The sequence below is a fragment of the Penaeus chinensis genome, chromosome 35 (assembly GCF_019202785.1).
Source record: "Penaeus chinensis breed Huanghai No. 1 chromosome 35, ASM1920278v2, whole genome shotgun sequence".
Lineage (NCBI taxonomy): Eukaryota > Metazoa > Arthropoda > Malacostraca > Decapoda > Penaeidae > Penaeus > Penaeus chinensis.
In genome coordinates, this window is record NC_061853.1 from 2,194,974 (window position 1) to 2,207,473 (window position 12,500).

A 12,500-nucleotide genomic window follows, 5' to 3' on the forward strand; every position below is an offset into this window, starting at 1 on the left:
AAAAAAACGACATATCGCCTTGAGAAGACAAACGCAGGCGTCGTAGGGGAAGTCACCGCCGTGGCACAAGTGTTAGCGCGCCGAACCGCGGTTGATTAGGAAGGGCATCCAATCAGGCAAGGGTGACACTGCCATATAACCTCTCACTAGTGAATTGAGAGAGGCCTATGTCTTGCAGTGGGATGAATGGCTGTTAAAAGAAGAAAACAAAATTATATATATGAATATATATATATATATATATAAATTTATATATATACATATATATATATATATATATATATGTATATATATATATATATATGTGTGTGTGTGTGTGTGTGTGTGTGTGTGTGTGTGTGTGTGTATTCATCTACCTACCTACCTATCTCATATACATTTCTATATTACCATTCATACACATCCATGCAACACCTCCTCCTCCTCCTCCTCCTCCTTCTCCTCCTTCTCCTCCTCCTCCTCCTCCTCCTCCTTCTCCTCCTCCTCCTCCTCCTCCTTCTCCTCCTCCTCCTCCTCCTCCTCCTCCTCCTCCTCCTCCTCCTCCTTCTCCTCCTCCTCCTCCTCCTCCTCCTCCTCCTCCTCCTCCTCACGAGACAGCCTATAATTACCCCCAAGAAACTGTCAAGAAAGAGAGAGGGGAAAGACGACAAGGAGAGCAGAGGATAGATCAGGAACCGAGTTGTCAGCACTTTTCGCAAGTCACTTAAGACACAAAGGGATTTTAGCGACGGTTCATTTCTGCTTGCGAGGAGGAGCCGAGGATGGGGGTGGGGGGTGCGGAGGGAGGGGGAGGGTATAAGGGATGGGGTAGGGGGAGAAGGAGGAGAGGGGAGGGTGATGGGGGTAGGAGGAGGAGAGGGAGGGGGAAGGGGATGGGGGAAGGAGGAGAGGGATGGGAGAGAAGGAAGGGGAAGGGGATGGGGGAGGAGGAGAGGGAAGGGGGATGGGGGAGAAGAGGGAAGGGGCTTGAGATGGAGAGGTTAAGAAAAAGGGAGGAAAAGGGGGAAGAAGAAAGGGAGCAGAGTGAAGTGGAGGAGACGGGAAGGAAAGGAGAAAGAGAGGGGAGGAAAGGGTAAGACGGAAGAGGATGGGTAGTGAGAAGGGGATAGGAGAGGGAGAAGAAGGGGAGAGGAGAGGGAGAAGAGGGGAGGGGAGGGGAGAGGGAGAAGAGGGGAGGGGAGGGGAGAGGGAGAAGAGGGGAGGGGAGGGGAGGGGAGGGGAGAGGGAGAAGAGGGGAGGGGAGGGGAGAGGGAGAAGAGGGGAGGGGAGGGGAGAGGGAGAAGAGGGGAGGGAGGGGAGGAGATGACCGGTTCCATTGTCTCCTTCTGCCGTCCTGCTCCTGCTTCTCCTCGTCGCTATGGCAACGCTAGCGGAAGTTCCAGAGTTCAGGCTCATTGTTGTTGTTGTTGATGTTATTATTATAATCTTTAATATATGTTGTCGTCCTTATCATTAGAAGTGGTTGTAGAAGTGTTATTTTTTGTTTGTTTGTTTTATTTTTTTTTTACTTCTAAGTTATGTTGTGTCTTTTTATTACTATCGTTATTATTTTATTGTTATCACTACTGTGATTTTCAAGTACGGTTGTGTGTGTGTGTGTGTGTATGTACACACACACACACATACATACACACACACACACACACACATATATAAATATGTGTATATATATCTATATCTATATCTATCTATCTATCTATCTATCTATCTATCTATCTATCTATCTATATATATATATATATATATATATATATCCATGTATGTATCTCACTCTCTCTCTCTCTCTCTCTCTCTCTCTCTCTCTCTCTATATATATATATATATATATATATATATATATATATATATATACATATATATATATATATATATATATATATATATATATATATACATACACACACACACACACACATATACATATACACATATATATGTGTGTGTTATGTATATATATTTTTTCCCTTTTTTTTCTTTTACAGATGTGTCGAAGTCAAAGTTGGTCCCATGTCCATGTGAACGCAGGGGACATGTTCACAGAGAAACATGCGTACCAAGCCGCGGCATGATGCGGTCGGATGGCCAGTTCCCTTCCGCCCCGACTTTGACCCCAACATGCTGACGTCAGCATACCAGTGCTCATTCACAGCTGAGTCGACTGCAAGGGGCGGCCGGGCGCGAACCCAGGACCTTGCAATTACAAAACCAGCGTTCTGTCACTGAAGTATGCCACCTTCTACAGATGTCTATAATACACACACGCACACACACATTGTATATAAATATAAATATATATATATATATATATATATATATATATATATATATAATACATATACGCAGACATATATATGCTTACACATATCGCTCTTAAAGAATTTGTATCCAAAATCAACGCCCTTGTGCTAAAAATAAATCACAGGTCAGATGAGACTTTAGCATGGATATACGAAGAGATAAAGAAACAGAGGGAAAGAAATCAGAAGGAAATTAGGCCCACGTTCACTGTAGCAATGTTGACTCGCCAACGTGTCAATGTTTATTAAAGTTATGATGATGAAAATGTTTCCTTCTTAAGTTGTTTAAAATGGATAGTAGCGGCAATAATAATGGTGATGATGGTGGTGATGGTGATGACGATGATGATGATGATGATGATGATGAAGATGAAGATGATAATGATGATGATAACAGTGGCAATATTGATTGTGGTAGTAATGATGATGATAATAATAACATCAACAGCAATAATAATAATCATAAAAATAATACAATAGTAATAAAACAATAAAAGTAATGAAAATAAAGATAATACTAATCCTAACAGAACAACTATAATTATATCATTACCAACAACCACGAATAAAAAAAACACACCATAATTACGATACTAATGTTAAAAATCACAACAAAAGATATAATTTAAGAACAACGAAGGCTTAATGCCAGAGGTTCCCGGGAAATGCAATTCCAGATTAAGAAACCTTCATTAAATGTCAAAGGAACAGAATCTGTCTAAATGAGGCAGTTTCGTCACGGTTACGAAATATTTTTTACCCCGTTTTGTTTCCTCGTTCTTGTTGTTTACGTGATTGTGGAGAGAGAGAGAGAGCGAGAGAGAGAGAGAGAGAGAGAGAGAGAGAGAGAGAGAGAGAGAGAGAGAGAGAGAGCGAGAGCGAGAGAGAGAGAGAGAGAGAGAGAGAGAGAGAGAGAACTACAAGCATCTTAGTGTTAATACAAGATAATAGAACGATTCTATTTACGTACATACATGCTTATTGTATACACATACATGCATATATAGATACATACATGCATACGTACATATACATACATACATACGAATTTACATAGAGAGATGCATTCAAAATCGATTCCTTAATGCTCGCCAAATAAAAACTGGAGAATTCCAATCCACAAGAAAGGTCGTTTATATTCACCGCTTTTCATATTTTCGGCAACCCTCTCGTGTTTACCTTCTCTCTGCCAACTCTCTTTTACATTGGTTGAATCCTTTGCAAATTTGCTTTTCTGCAATTAAATTTTCTGCTTCGTCACTAGTCATGCAACTTTAAATCAAGCAGAATTTAGCTAACTTTTTTTTTTATCATTATAGGAATACGTCTGGCATTTTTTGGGTGAAATTTATGTTACACCATTCTTTCAGTTAAACATTCGTTATCTTCTGTCAGACCATATGAGTGAGTATGTGGTTACATGTGCACATATAATCAGATTATATACCCATATGTCTACCTCTCTATTACTCAGTCTATCTGTCTCCATATATTTCTCCTACCTGCATACGCATATATCTATCTATCTATCTATCTATCTATCTATCTATCTATCTATATATATATATATATTTATATATATGCACAGTCAAGTAGCTACCGTCTATTTATATGACATGAATAATATGCTGTCTTTGCCAGGTAATATTGGCTAATTAACCAGCAAACTTACACAGCCAATATAGACACATGTTTACCTGACAAATGAAAATGTTTTGGTTTCACATTGCAAGTTCCCTTGTGCACAAAAAATTCAAATAATTGCAGAGAGTTACAGAGAGAGAGAGAGAGAGAGAGAGAGAGAGAGAGAGAGAGAGAGAGAGAGAGAGAGAGAGAGAGAGAGAGAGAGAGAGAGAGAGAAAGAAAGATAGATAGATAAATAGATAGATAGATAGAGAGAGAGAGAGAGAGAGAGAAGAGAGAGAGAGAGAGAGAGAGAGAGAGAGAGAGAGAGAGAGAGAGAGAGAGAGAGTAAAGCTCAATTAAAAATAAGAAGATACTCCAAAGTGAACTTTGAAAATATTATCATGACGATGATAGCGATGATAATGATGATTATCGTAATAATAATATCATTGATAGCAATAATAATGATAATGAAGATGATAATAGTGATGATAACAGAAATGAAAATAAATGACCATAACAATAACAGCAACAACAACATGAACAACATTTAAAATATAGTGACAACAGCAACAGTACTAATGCAAATACTAATATCTACATAAATAACAGTGATAATGATGCGGGCGATGGTGAGGGTGATGATGATGATGGTGACGACGATGATGATATGATGATGAAAATAGTGAAGATAAAGATAATCGTGAACAATAATATAACATTAGAAATAACAACGATAACAGCAATAATTATAATGATCACGATATAATAATTTCAACAGACATAACAAGAGTAATAACAGTAACAACAACAGATTCATGGAAAAAGACAATTTCAGGTAAATATTAATGATGATAATAATATTGACAACCATCTCATTAGGACGAGACAAACAATTTGTGAAACGCCCACAGATTATTTTTTATTGCAAGTGCGGATTTATTTTTACTTTATTTTTATTATTACTATCATTATCAGCATCAGCATTATCATCATTATATATTTTCATCTTTATCATCATTATCATCATCTTCATCCTTCTCCTCCTCCTCCTCCTCCTCCTCCTCCTCTCATCTTCATCATGATTATCATTACAATCCTCATTATCATTATGATCATCACAATCATCATAATCATACAATAACATCACCATCATTGTTACTGTAGCTACCATCATAATACTAATGATAATAATAATAGTAATAATAATTACCAACATCATTTTTGATCATCGTTATCATCATCATCACCATCATTATCATTATCACATCATCATCATTACCGATATATGACATAACGCACACGCATGGTACTACCCGCGAGCGAAGGCAAGGGATTCCTATGAGATGTCGCTCCTTCCTTGAGATTGATTTCCCGCACTCAGACCTTGAGTTTGAGTCTGGCTTGTGCTGTTTAGTTTAGTGGTCTCTAGGAATAAGTAGGCTATATTTTTTTGTTTGTTTGTTTTCTGAGTATTATTATTATTATTGTTTTCTTGTGTGTTTCTTTATTAAACTAGTGGGTTCAATTCCTTTCTCTCAGAAAGAGTAATATATATATATATATATATATATATATATATATATGTGTGTGTGTGTGTGTGTGTGTGTGTGTGTGTGTGTGTGTGTGTGTGTGTGCGTGCATATGTATTTTCTTTCTTTCTTTCTTTTTTCTTTTTTTTTTCATTTCCGTCTTTTTTTTCTTTCATTTTCTTATTCTTTTTTTTTTCTTATTTTTCTTTCATCTTTTCTTCTTCATTTTTTCTAGAGTTTATCTTTCGTATTTTCCCGATTACCTTACATTTCTACCAAAGGAAAAAAACATAATTTGAATAAACATGCTTCGTTGTCCGTAAATGAAAGACCAAATTGCAAGGAAATTATATTTGTCGTCAATTTTCTTAACCTTCGCGAACTATTATGAGACTTGCCGCTAACTTCGAGACCTGATGAAGATAAATAAAAAAATAAATAAAAAAATTAAAACAATAAAAAAAAATTTAAAATTGAATAAATAGATAATTAAACTTTCTCTGGTTTCTTGCCTATCTCTCATGTGTGTTTATTTCTTTATTTATTTTCATGTTTATGATCTTCCCTTTCATTCGTCTTTTTTTTTTAATTTTTTTTCTAGGTAATTATCTTCGTTATCTTCGTTTTTATTGAGCCTTTATTTTCGTAATTAAATTCTTTTATTTTTTTCGAGTTTATTCCCTATTTTTCCGGAAAGTCCTTTTTTCTTTTCTTTCTCTCCGTTCGTCGTCTCTTCCGTAATTGGCTCTTTCGTTGCAACGAAGGCCATGGAAGGTGGATTTGCATAACAACTTCACTTCAAGAGAAATCATTAGCGTAATGCTACTGTTGCATTATATAACCTTGAGATTACCTGTTAACATGTGAGATTAAGGAAAATTATGTTTATTTTTGCATAAATCATTTATTTTGGTGAAGGTTATCTCGTGTATATATAGATAGATAGACAGATAGATAGATAGATAGATAGATCGATAGATAGATATATAGATAGATAGATAGAGAGAGAGAGAGAAATATTATATATCATCATCATAATCATAATCATAATTATATAACAATCCTCCCTGACCAGGCCTCGAACCTAGGTCACTCCGGATATGAGACCGGAGGGCCAGTGCTAAACCAGCTAGGATCTAACTAGCTCCATATATATCTATATCAATGAGGTACTGCATTATTCCATCTTTCTTAGTTATAATCATCATCACCATTACGATGATTATACTGGTGAAATCTTTAGAAGCATTAACATTGGTTGCACTGTATTTAAGGGATATTCATCCTAAAGCTTCACATTTATTATTCAATATTATCTCAAAGGCGAACGAGGTCGTAGATGGAGAACACCGTATGACTAAAAGGACTCTGACATGAACAATGTTTATTAATTCTATAACTTCTTAGCAAAGGTCGAGATACGTATGAAATGAGGGGGAGTAGGAAATGAGGGAGAGTAGGAATGAGAGAGTAGGAAATGAGGGAGAGTAGGAAATGAGGGAGAGTAGGAAATGAGGGAGAGTAGGAAATGAGGGAGAGTAGGAAATGAGGGAGAGTAGGAAATGAGAGAGAGTAGGAAATGAGAGAGAGTAGGAAATGAGAGAGAGTAGGAAATGAGAGAGAGTAGGAAATGAGGAGAGAGTAGGAAATGAGAGAGAGTAGGAAATGTGGGAGAGTAGGAAATGGGAGAGAGTAGGAAATGAGAGAGAGTAGGAAATGAGAGAGAGTAGGAAATGAAGGAGAGTAGGAAATGAGGGAGAGTAGGAAATGAGGAGAGTAGGAAATGAGGAGAGTAGGAAATGTGAGAGAGTAGGAAATGAGGGAGAGTAGGAAATGAGAGAGAGTAGGAAATGAGAGAGAGTAGGAAATGAGGGAAAGTAGGAAATGAGAGAGAGTAGGAAATGAGAGAGAGTAGGAAATGAGGGAGAGTAGGAAATGAGGGAGAGTAGGAAATGAGGGAGAGTAGGAAATGAGGGAGAGTAGGAAATGAGGGAGAGTAGGAAATGAGGAGAGTAGGAAATGAGGGAGAGTAGGAAATGAGGGAGAGTAGGAAATGAGGGAGAGTAGGAAATGAGGGAGAGTAGGAAATGAGAGAGAGTAGGAAATGAGGGAGAGTAGGAAATGAGGAGAGTAGGAAATGAGGAGAGTAGGAAATGAGAGAGAGTAGGAAATGAGAGAGAGTAGGAAATGAGGAGAGAGTAGGAAATGAGAGAGAGTAGGAAATGAGAGAGAGTAGGAAATGAGAGAGAGTAGGAAATGAGGGAGAGTAGGAAATGAGAGAGAGTAGGAAATGAGGAGAGTAGGAAATGAGAGAGAGTAGGAAATGAGAGAGAGTAGGAAATGAGGGAGAGTAGGAAATGAGAGAGAGTAGGAAATGAGAGAGAGTAGGAAATGAGGAGAGTAGGAAATGAGAGAGAGTAGGAAATGAGAGAGAGTAGGAAATGAGGGAGAGTAGGAAATGAGAGAGAGTAGGAAATGAGAGAGAGTAGGAAATGAGGAGAGTAGGAAATGAGAGAGAGTAGGAAATGAGAGAGAGTAGGAAATGAGGAGAGTAGGAAATGAGGGAGAGTAGGAAATGAGAGAGAGTAGGAAATGAGGGAGAGTAGGAAATGAGGGAAGAGAGAGTAGGAAATGGGGGGGGTTTTTTTTTAGGGAAGTAGGAAATGGAGGAGAGTAGGAAATGAGGAGAGTAGGAAATGAGAGAGAGTAGGAAATGAGGAGAGTAGGAATGAGGAGAGTAGGAAATGAGGAAAAAAAAAAAAAAAAAAAAAAAAAAAAAAAAAAAAAAAAAAAAAAAAAAAAAAAAAAAAAAAAAAAAAAAAAAAAAAAAAAAAAAAAAAAAAAAAAAAAAAAAAAAAAAAAAAAAAAAAAAAAAAAAAAAAAAAAAAAAAAAAAAAAAAAAAAAAAAAAAAAAAAAAAAAAAAAAAAAAAAAAAAAAAAAAAAAAAAAAAAAAAAAAAAAAAAAAAAAAAAAAAAAAAAAAAAAAAAAAAAAAAAAAATTTTTTTTTTTTTTTTTTTTTTTTTTTTTTTTTTTTTTTTTTTTTTTTTTTTTTTTTTTTTTTTTTTTTTTTTTTTTTTTTTTGGAAATAGAGAGAGTAGAAATGAGGAGTAGGAAATGAGAGAGTAGGAAATGAGGGAGAGTATGAAATGAGGGAGAGTAGGAAATGAGAATGAGTAGGAAATGAAGGAGAGTAGGAAATGAGGGAGAGTAGGAAATGAGGGAAAGTAGGAAATGAGGGAGAGTAGGAAATGAGGGAGAGTAGGAAATGAAGGAGAGTAGGAAATGAGGGAAAGTAGGAAATGAGAGAGAGTAGGAAATGAGAGAGAGTAGGAATGAGGAGAAGTAGGAAATGAGGGAGAGTAGGAAATGAGGGAGAGTAGGAAATGAAGGAGAGTAGGAAATGAGGGAAAGTAGGAAATGAGAGAGAGTAGGAAATGAGAGAGAGTAGGAAATGAGAGAGTAGGAAATGAGGGAGAGTAGGAAATGAGAATGAGTAGGAAATGAGGGAGAGTAGGGAATGAGAGAGTGTATGGAATGAGGGAGAGTATCAGACAAGGAAAATTAAGAATAAGGGAGAGTATGGAATAAGGGAGATTATGAAATGAGGGAGAGTATGAAATAAGGCTACCGCTGTTTATTTTGCACCTTCTTTCGTGTCATTTTAGTTTTGTCCAGTCTTGACCTTGCGTTTAGGTCAGTCTTCTACATGTCTAACAGCAGTTCCATGTAATTAATTTTAATTGTCGATTTTAAATAATAACTAATTAATAAAAAGAGAATCCACTTTATATAGTTTCACGTGATTAGTTTGTTCTTAAAATAAATATTCTTTATAAAATTTCATGTAATTAATTCATCCGTAAATCAGGGGGAAAAAGTGCTTCGTAAAATTTCACGTGATTAATTCATTCGTAAAAAAAAAAAACACATTCTGTTTTATAGAAAGGGAGAGAATAGAGTCAAGACACCTTGTCATAAAAGGAAATCAGAACACAATATTCTCAGACTATATCATGTCTCTCAAAAAAGCCTTTTCTGTTAATATCTTTCTTCCTGTAACAGGTTGGAGAAAAAAAAAAAAAAAAAAAAAAAAAAAGTAACAAACAGGAAAACAGACTGAATGAGGAGGGAAATATAGAACACTAAAATACGTTTTGTTGAAAGACAAAGGTAGTTTTTCTTCCCGTATTTAGCTTGGAGGGAAGTTAAGGAGGAACGGAGGGTAAAGAGAATAAATTTCAAAGGAGAGTAAACAGGTGTTGTTAAATCTCAAACATACAGTCAAAAGAATGGATATCTCTTTACCTGTATCTATCTATTTTATTCCCTGTTCACCTTCAATACGGTTAATAAGGTATCCATGTATTTGATCATTTATTTTTAACTGGTATATACAAAATGCATTTCTTTATATATAAATCAGAAATATTCATCCAGTTATAAACATTTCCCCACAGATTTACACCGAGGATAACAAGAAAAAAAAATCCCAGGAATAAATATTTTCCCCCATACAACAGACCCCACACACACAAAAAAAGAGAGGAAAGACAAGAAATATAAATATAAAAAAAAGAAGAGAAAAACGCAAAGCACAATAAAAACAAAATCAAGGAAAATAAACATTACCCCTTCCACGTGTGTCCCGGCAGCTCCCTCTCGCTCTCACACGCCGGTCTTGACGTGCTGTCGCTCACCGCCGTCAGGACCCATAAGCAAACTCCACCGCAGCTTCATGGCGGCTCTGTGGCCTCTCTCGTCTCTGGTCTTCCTTTTCTTCGCCTCTTGCTTTTTCTCTGCATGTCTGATTTGTTGTTTTTTTTTTTTCTTTTTTTTTAATGTTTTTATGTATGTTTCGGTCTTTCTGTTTGTCTGTCTGTCTGTCTGTCTGTCTGTCTGTCTGTCTGTCTGTCTGTCTGTCTGCCTGTCTGTCTCTGTCGCTGTCGCAGTCTCTGTCGCTGTCGCTGTCTCGGTCTCGGTCTCGGTCTCGGTCTCGGTCTCGGTCTCTGTCTCTGTCTCGGTCTCGGTCTCGGTCTCGGTCTCGGTCTCTGTCTCTGTCTCTGTCTCTGTCTCTGTCTCTGTCTCGGTCTCGGTCTCGGTCTCGGTCTCGGTCTCGGTCTCTCTCTCTTTCCTTCCTTCCTTCCCTCCCCCCTCTCCTTCTCCCCCACATTCTTTCACTCTCTCATTATCACCAAATGTATCATATTTACTTATGCCATAGCTCCTCATTTATTGTTCATCAGGTTATTCTTAAATAACTGTCTATTTGAATCTCTAGACAGACGCACATTGGCAGGGAATTCCATCAACTTATTTCCTCGTAGAAATAGTTTTCATCTATGTATCAATTAATTAATGGGTAATGGGAATGGGTTTTATGGGAAGCCAATGGCAGTAAAGGCCCACCATCAACAGTGTATAATGCCTAGGTCTGTTCCACACTCACGCGTAGATATAGTATCATTATTTGAATTGCTTTTAGCTTTTCGTCTCGACAGGATATTTTCCGTCTCCTCTTTTCCATCACCGAGAGAAAGACGATGTTGCTCTCAGTAATCTGTTTTTTATAGTTTTTTGTATGCAATGCAAATGCAATTTCGGTGGATGAGAAGGACCTTCTATAAAAAAAAAAAAACAGTAAAAATAAAAATATAATGACAATAACAATAATGATAATAATAATGATAATGATAACGATGATGATAATGATAATGAAGATGATGATGATGATGATGATGATGATGATGATGATGATGATGATGATGATGATGATGATGATGATGATAATAGTAATAAAAATAAATAAATAAATACATACTTCACAAATTGATAACGTTTTCTTCACTCTTTTTTGTTTCCTCTTATATCTTATCCATGTATTTATCTTCCTTTTAATAATACCTGTACTTTCAGAATTCTCGAGTTAGTGAACAAAAGAAGAATTCTTGGAATACCTTTTGTATGAAGCAGATGCAGAGAATCTAGTCAATAAACAATCTTCTAAAACATTTTTTCCTCTCTCTCCTTTGTAAACATCTTTCTTATAGATAAACAAGTCCAGTAGATGAATCAATACTTTTACCAATACTTTTAGCGTATTCTTTTTGGGAGAAAATATGAATGCCTTGTCTTACATTATTTGTGGATAATCATCAACATCGGATTTTTTTTATTTTCGTATTTATATAGATATTAGACTGTTTGTATTTTCTTTTCTCTTACTCTCCCCTCCCCCCTCTTTCTCTCCCGCTCTACTTATCTGTCTTTCTATCTCTCTATTTATCTATCTCTTTTTTTCTCTCTCTCTCTCTCTATCTCTCTCCCCCCCCCCCCTCTCTCTCTCTCTCTCTCTCTCTCTCTCTCTCTCTCTCTCTCTCTCTCTCTCTCTCCCTCTCTCTCTCTCTCTCTTCTCTCTCTCTCTCTCTCTCTCTCTCTCTCTCTTCTCTCTCTCTCTCTCTCTCTCTCTCTCTCTCTCTCTCTCTCTCTCTCTCTCTCTCTCTATTTCTCTTCCCCTTTCCCTCTCCCTCTCCCTCTCCCTCTCCCTCTCCCTCTCCTACTCTCTCTCTCTTAATTCCTTTCCTATTATGATTTCTTTTAGTACCCCCACTCTGGAACAAATCTTAAGCAGAGCGATGTAAATACACCTGTCCATTGAAGGAAATGAGACAACACTCCGCCCCTGGTTCTAACTGCCATTCTTTTCTCTCAAGCGGAAAGGGGAAGCGGACAAATAAATTGCCTGCGAGAGGGAAATGGGAAAGTGAAGGCAAGGGGAAGGGAGGAAGGGCAGAGAGGGTCAAGAGGCGAGACGTGAGGACAGTGGAATGCCGTCTGTCTCTGGTGCGAGTTTAATTTCAAGACTGGAATTTAAGTAACTCCATGTTGTGGTAGAGTGGTGTGCCGAGGAAATAAAAAAAGTTGAAATTGGGTATCGATGGGTATATTTGGGTATATTCCGATACGGTTTGCATAGCTCTGGGGAAAAAAGATGAAGGTAGATAAAGAATAAGAGTGAGCGAGAAGGGGTAGAAAAATAGTTATAAT